This window comes from Mixophyes fleayi, chromosome 11, assembly GCF_038048845.1.
Source record: "Mixophyes fleayi isolate aMixFle1 chromosome 11, aMixFle1.hap1, whole genome shotgun sequence".
In the NCBI taxonomy this organism is placed as follows: Eukaryota; Metazoa; Chordata; class Amphibia; order Anura; family Limnodynastidae; genus Mixophyes; species Mixophyes fleayi.
In genome coordinates, this window is record NC_134412.1 from 5,678,489 (window position 1) to 5,686,383 (window position 7,895).

A 7,895-nucleotide genomic window follows, 5' to 3' on the forward strand; every position below is an offset into this window, starting at 1 on the left:
TCAATGGTCAATAAGATAACATACCTTTACCTCTCAGCTGTCTTGATTCCATCAGGATAGTCCTGATTTTAGGGGACAGTCCTGATTATCCAGGAGCTTGTCCAGCACGAGGGGCAGCTGGGACGTATTTTCACTCTTCACGTTACATACATGATGCGTGAACCAGTTAGTGGTGCTCTCTTTATATAAGGGAGGATGGGAGGGAGATGTAGGTGGTTGGAGGGAAGTGCAAGCTATGACCTCATTGATGTTGGCCACACCCACACACAGCTGGCCACACCCAGGGCCGGATTAAGGGAATGAAGGCCCCTGGGCTAACGGGACCTCCATTCCCCCGTGAGGGCCCCCCTCCCCGTGATCTGAGCCACCCCCCCCGGTGAGCTGAGCGGCCCCCAAGGCACTTACCTCCTTCTCCTGGCATTGCAGTCCTTCCCCGGCGCGCTGTGCACTCTTTACTGAGGAGATCTCGTAAGAGTGAGACTCATGAGATCTCCTCAGTAAGGGGTCTACAGCGTGCTAGGGAAGGACCGCATTTAAAGTGCTCAGCAGCATTGATCGCGGCGCGGGCACCCCCGACCGATCAATACTGCTGCTGAGCACTTTCAAGGGCCCCCTGGATGCCCGGGGCCCCTGGGCTGTAGCCCAGTTAGCCCTAGGGTTAATCCGGCCCTGGCCACACCCACACATCGTTAGCCACACTTCTGGTGGGACGGCACTTCTCACAATAGGCGCTTTATAATTTAAACTCTAGACCAGCGGTTCCCAAAGTGTGCGCCGCGGCGCTGTGACAGGGGTACCGTGATCGCCCTAGCAAGAAAAAGGAGGAAAAAAAACAAACAAAAAAAAAAACTTACCAATCATCCAGCGCCGGATCCTCCTCCTCACTGACTGCCGGGTGTGACGTCATCACGTCCGTCAGCCTCAGTGAGGAGCAGCAGCACAGAGGACGTCAGGAAAGAAATTAAGTAAAGGAGAGTGAAGGGGGGCACAGAGAGACACTGAACGGGGACCAGAGAGACACTGAAGGGGGCAGAGAGACAGGCTGAAGTGGGCACAGAGAGACACTGAAGGGGGACCAGAGAGACACGCTGAAGGGGGCAGAGAGACACGCTGAAGGGGGCAGAGAGACAGGCTGAAGGGGGCACAGAGAGACAGGCTGAAGGGGGCACAGAGAGACAGGCTCGCTGAAGGGGGCAGAGAGACACGCTGAAGGGGGCAGAGAGAGAGACACGCTGAAGGGGGCAGAGAGAGAGACACGCTGAAGGGGGCAGAGAGAGAGACACGCTGAAGGGGGCAGAGAGAGAGACACGCTGAAGGGGGCACAGAGAGAGACACGCTGAAGGGGGCAGAGAGAGAGACGCTGAAGGGGGCAGAGAAAGACACGCTGAAGAGGGCACAGAGAGACACGCTGAAGAGGGCACAGAGAGACACGCTGAAGGGGGACAGAGAGACATGCTTAGGGGGCACAGAGAGACACACTGAAGGGGGACAGAGAGAGACAGGCTGAAGTGGGCAGAGAGACACGCTGAAGGGGGACAGAGAGACACGCTGAAGGGGGACAGAGAGACACGCTGAAGGGGGACAGAGAGAAACGCTGAAGGGGGACAGAGAGAAACGCTGAAGGGGGACAGAGAGACACGCTGAAGGGGGACAGAGAGACACGCTGAAGGGGGACAGAGAGAGACACGCTGAAGGGGGACAGAGAGAGACACGCTGAAGGGGGCAGAGAAAGACACGCTGAAGAGGGCAGAGAAAGACACGCTGAAGGGGGACAGAGAGACACGCTGAAGGGGGACAGAGAGAGACACGCTGAAGGGGGCAGAGAGAGAGACACGCTGAAGGGGGCAGAGAGAGAGACACGCTGAAGGGGGCACAGAGAGAGACACGCTGAAGGGGGCACAGAGAGAGACACGCTGAAGGGGGCAGAGAGAGAGACGCTGAAGGGGGCAGAGAAAGACACGCTGAAGAGGGCACAGAGAGACACGCTGAAGGGGGACAGAGAGACATGCTTAGGGGGCACAGAGAGACACACTGAAGGGGGACAGAGAGAGACAGGCTGAAGTGGGCAGAGAGACACGCTGAAGGGGGACAGAGAGACACGCTGAAGGGGGACAGAGAGACACGCTGAAGGGGGACAGAGAGACACGCTGAAGGGGGACAGAGAGAAACGCTGAAGGGGGACAGAGAGAAACGCTGAAGGGGGACAGAGAGACACGCTGAAGGGGGACAGAGAGACACGCTGAAGGGGGACAGAGAGAGACACGCTGAAGGGGGACAGAGAGAGACACGCTGAAGGGGGCAGAGAAAGACACGCTGAAGAGGGCAGAGAAAGACACGCTGAAGAGGGCACAGAGAGACACGCTGAAGGGGGACAGAGAGACACGCTGAAGGGGGACAGAGAGAGACACGCTGAAGGGGGCAGAGAGAGACACGCTGAAGGGGGCAGAGAAAGACACGCTGAAGGGGGACAGAGATTGACAGGCTGAAGGGGGACAGAGAGAGACACGCTAAACGGGGCAAAGAGAGAGACACACTGAAGCACAGAGAGAGACACGCTGAAGGGGGCACAGAGAGAGACACGCTGAAGGGGGCACAGAGAGAGACACGCTGAAGGGGGCACAGAGAGAGACACGCTGAAGGGGGCAAAGAGAGAGACACGCTGACGCGGGCACAGAGAGACACGCTGACGCGGGCACAGAGAGATACGCTGAAGGGGGCACAGAGAGATACACGCTGAAGGGGGACAGAGATTGACAGGCTGAAGAGGGACAGAGATTGACAGGCTGAAGAGGGACAGAGATTGACACGCTGAAGGGGGACAGAGATTGACACGCTGAAGGGGGACAGAGATTGACACGCTGAAGGGGGACAGAGAGAGACACGCTGAAGGGGGACAGAGAGACACGCTGAAGGGGGACAGAGAGACACGCTGAAGGGGGACAGAGAGACACGCTGAAGGGGGACAGAGAGAGACAGGCTGAAGTGGGCAGAGAGACACGCTGAGGGGGCACAGAGAGACAGGCTGAAGGGGGACAGAGAGACACGCTGAAGGGGGACAGAGAGACACGCTGAAGGGGGACAGAGAGACACGCTGAAGGGGCACAGAGAGACAGGCTGAAGGGGGGCACAGAGAGACACGCTGAAGGGGGACAGAGAGACACGCTGAAGGGGGACAGAGAGACACGCTGAAGGGGGACAGAGAGACACGCTGAAGGGGGACAGAGAGACACGCTGAAGGAGGCAGTGAGAGACAAGCTGAAGGGGGACAGAGAGACACGCTGAAGGGGGACAGAGAGACACGCTGAAGGGGGACAGAGAGACACGCTGAAGAGGGCACAGAGACACGCTGTAGGGGGACAGAGAGACACGCTGAAGGGGGACAGAGACACATGCTGAAGAGGGACAGAGAGACACGCTGAAGGGGGACAGAGAGAGACACGCTGACGGAGGACAGAAAGAGACACGCTGACGGGGGACAGAGAGAGACACGATGACGGGGGACAGAGAGAGACACGCTAACGGGGGACAGAGAGAGACACGCTAAACGGGGGAAAGAGAGAGACACACTGAAGCACAGAGAGAGACACGCTGAAGGGGGCACAGAGAGAGACACGCTGAAGGGGGCACAGAGAGAGACACGCTGAAGGGGGCAAAGAGAGAGACACGCTGACGCGGGCACAGAGAGACACGCTGACGCGGGCACAGAGAGATACGCTGAAGGGGGCACAGAGAGATACACGCTGAAGGGGGACAGAGATTGACAGGCTGAAGAGGGACAGAGATTGACAGGCTGAAGAGGGACAGAGATTGACACGCTGAAGGGGGACAGAGATTGACACGCTGAAGGGGGACAGAGATTGACACGCTGAAGGGGGACAGAGAGAGACAGGCTGAGGGGGCAGAGAGAGACACGCTGAAGGGGGACAGAGAGACACGCTGAAGGGGGACAGAGAGACACGCTGAAGGGGGACAGAGAGACACGCTGAAGGGGGACAGAGAGAGACAGGCTGAAGTGGGCAGAGAGACACGCTGAGGGGGCACAGAGAGACAGGCTGAAGGGGGACAGAGAGACACGCTGAAGGGGGACAGAGAGACACGCTGAAGGGGCACAGAGAGACAGGCTGAAGGGGGACAGAGAGAGACATGCTGAGGTGGCACAGAGAGACACGCTGAAGGGGGACAGAGAGACACGCTGAAGGGGGACAGAGAGACACGCTGAAGGGGGACAGAGAGACACGCTGAAGGAGGCAGTGAGAGACAAGCTGAAGGGGGACAGAGAGACATGCTGAAGGGGGACAGAGAGACACGCTGAAGGGGGACAGAGAGACACGCTGAAGAGGGCACAGAGACACGCTGTAGGGGGACAGAGAGACACGCTGAAGGGGGACAGAGACACATGCTGAAGAGGGACAGAGAGACACGCTGAAGGGGGACAGAGAGAGACACGCTGACGGAGGACAGAAAGAGACACGCTGACGGGGGACAGAGAGAGACACGATGACGGGGGACAGAGAGAGACACGCTAACGGGGGACAGAGAGAGACACACGCTGACGGGGGAAGAGAAAGACACGCTGACAGGGGACAGAGACATGCTGAAGGGGGCACAGAGAGACATGCTGAAGGGGGCACAGAGAGACATGCTGAAGGGGGCACAGAGAGACACGCTGAAGGGTGACAGAGAGACATGCTGAAGGGGGCAGAGAGAGACACGCTGACGGGGGACAGAGAGACACGCGGACGGGGGACGGAGAGACACGCGGACGGGGGACGGAGAGACACGCGGACGGGGGACGGAGAGACACGCTGACGGGGGACAGAGAGACACGCTGACGGGGGACAGAGAGACACGCTGAAGGGGGACAGAGAGAGACACGCTGAAGGGGGCAGAGAGAGACACGCTGAAGGGGGCAGAGAAAGACACGCTGAAGGGGGACAGAGATTGACAGGCTGAAGGGGGACAGAGAGAGACACGCTAAACGGGGCAAAGAGAGAGACACACTGAAGCACAGAGAGAGACACGCTGAAGGGGGCACAGAGAGAGACACGCTGAAGGGGGCACAGAGAGAGACACGCTGAAGGGGGCAAAGAGAGAGACACGCTGACGCGGGCACAGAGAGACACGCTGACGCGGGCACAGAGAGATACGCTGAAGGGGGCACAGAGAGATACACGCTGAAGGGGGACAGAGATTGACAGGCTGAAGAGGGACAGAGATTGACAGGCTGAAGAGGGACAGAGATTGACACGCTGAAGGGGGACAGAGATTGACACGCTGAAGGGGGACAGAGATTGACACGCTGAAGGGGGACAGAGAGAGACAGGCTGAGGGGGCAGAGAGAGACACGCTGAAGGGGGACAGAGAGACACGCTGAAGGGGGACAGAGAGACACGCTGAAGGGGGACAGAGAGACACGCTGAAGGGGGACAGAGAGAGACAGGCTGAAGTGGGCAGAGAGACACGCTGAGGGGGCACAGAGAGACAGGCTGAAGGGGGACAGAGAGACACGCTGAAGGGGGACAGAGAGACACGCTGAAGGGGCACAGAGAGACAGGCTGAAGGGGGACAGAGAGAGACATGCTGAGGTGGCACAGAGAGACACGCTGAAGGGGGACAGAGAGACACGCTGAAGGGGGACAGAGAGACACGCTGAAGGGGGACAGAGAGACACGCTGAAGGAGGCAGTGAGAGACAAGCTGAAGGGGGACAGAGAGACACGCTGAAGGGGGACAGAGAGACACGCTGAAGGGGGACAGAGAGACACGCTGAAGAGGGCACAGAGACACGCTGTAGGGGGACAGAGAGACACGCTGAAGGGGGACAGAGACACATGCTGAAGAGGGACAGAGAGACACGCTGAAGGGGGACAGAGAGAGACACGCTGACGGAGGACAGAAAGAGACACGCTGACGGGGGACAGAGAGAGACACGATGACGGGGGACAGAGAGAGACACGCTAACGGGGGACAGAGAGAGACACACGCTGACGGGGGAAGAGAAAGACACGCTGACAGGGGACAGAGACATGCTGAAGGGGGCACAGAGAGACATGCTGAAGGGGGCACAGAGAGACATGCTGAAGGGGGCACAGAGAGACACGCTGAAGGGTGACAGAGAGACATGCTGAAGGGGGCAGAGAGAGACACGCTGACGGGGGACAGAGAGACACGCGGACGGGGGACGGAGAGACACGCGGACGGGGGACGGAGAGACACGCGGACGGGGGACGGAGAGACACGCTGACGGGGGACAGAGAGACACGCTGACGGGGGACAGAGAGACACGCTGATGGGGGACAGAGAGACACGCTGATGGGGGACAGAGAGACACGCTTAAGGGGGACAGAGAGACACGCTTAAGGGAGCAGAGAGAGACATGCTGAAGGGGGCAGAGAGACACGCTGAAGGGGGACAAAGAGAGACGCTGAAGGAGGGGGACAGAGAGAGACGCTGAAGAAGGGGACAGAGTAATATGGTGAAGGGGCGCAGTGATATGATGAAGGGGCACAATGTGATAGTGAAGGGGCCTAAATACATCTTACGTCATTTTGACCCAACTACTTAAAAACCAGGACTACCCGGTAATTATTTTGGGGTGGTGCCTTGGAAAGATTATGGTGACCCTAAGGGTGCCTCGAACTGAGAAAGTTTGGGAACCACTGCCCTAGACCCATGTGGTCCTTCATTTATCGCTGTGATTCCCATGTGCATCTAATAGAGTAGAATTGGTTGTAGTATCAACGCTGTATTTTTGCTATAGTTTCAGATATTTGACCATGCTGGGCTGAATACTAAGCTGAACATGATTGGATAGGCTAATCCTGAAAACATGACATGTGCCTAAAAGGTCTAGTTAACAGTGTTAATTATGGTCAGTCAGTTAGCATGTAAACTATGAAGCAATGTTGGTCCAATCCTGCCTGTTCTCTCAATGAATTAAGATCCGAGCTGTCACTTTGCTTTAGCTGAACTACGTTGCAGCCGATGGTTATGACAGATGAAGAGCTCGGATCGAAGGTAAATCGTGTACAGTGTGTACACATGGATCGTCAGACTGATTGGTAAAATCGTTAGTGATAACAAATTGGTTCAAAAGTTTTTGTAGTGTGCACCCAGCCTTAATATCGGAGGAAGGGGACATTCATGCTGAAATCAGCCAAGTCCATTGGTCACCAGATGGATCCCCTTCATGTGCTCACAATGCTGGGGGATATCTTGATATTATTCCTTACCCCCTACATCCTGACTTTGCCAATTTAGAAATCTGGATAAATTAGGGCCCTGCCCATCCTCAGCTTCTAGCTACAACTCATATTGGTCGGCTACGCCATTTTGTTGTAGTTAAACAGGACACTTTGGGATATGCTCTGCTCACTCTAGCAAAAACCTTATAAAACATCTGGCGCCCATTTATCCTAGTCAGCAGGATGTCAACGCAATGCCCCGAAACTTTTTTATGCGCTCAGAGGTGTGAATGCATGCACGGCCGGGTGGAGAGGGTCATTTAAAACTGCATCTCTGGTGTAAGGAACTGAAGCAATTTAACTTGCAAATGGGATCATTAAAAAAAATAAGTTATAAAGTCTAAAAATAATAAAATAGGTTTGTTGACACCTAAAACCGTTACTCACCACCTCCTAGCCCTGGTCATCCAAAGTCCAGCTGGCGTCTCCCACTGTCTCTCACTGCAGCCGATGTGTGGAATCCAGCACAGATAGATGTAAGTTTACACTCTGTGGACCCAGTTATAGCTACTGTGTTCCAAGCCTTACCAACCCAGAACTATCTACGGAAGATCTTCAGCTAGAGGACATCCCACAGCGTTTCATAGATCTCATAATACACCACACTGGACAACAAAAAGACGTCATATTCGACAGGTTTTCTGTTTTAATT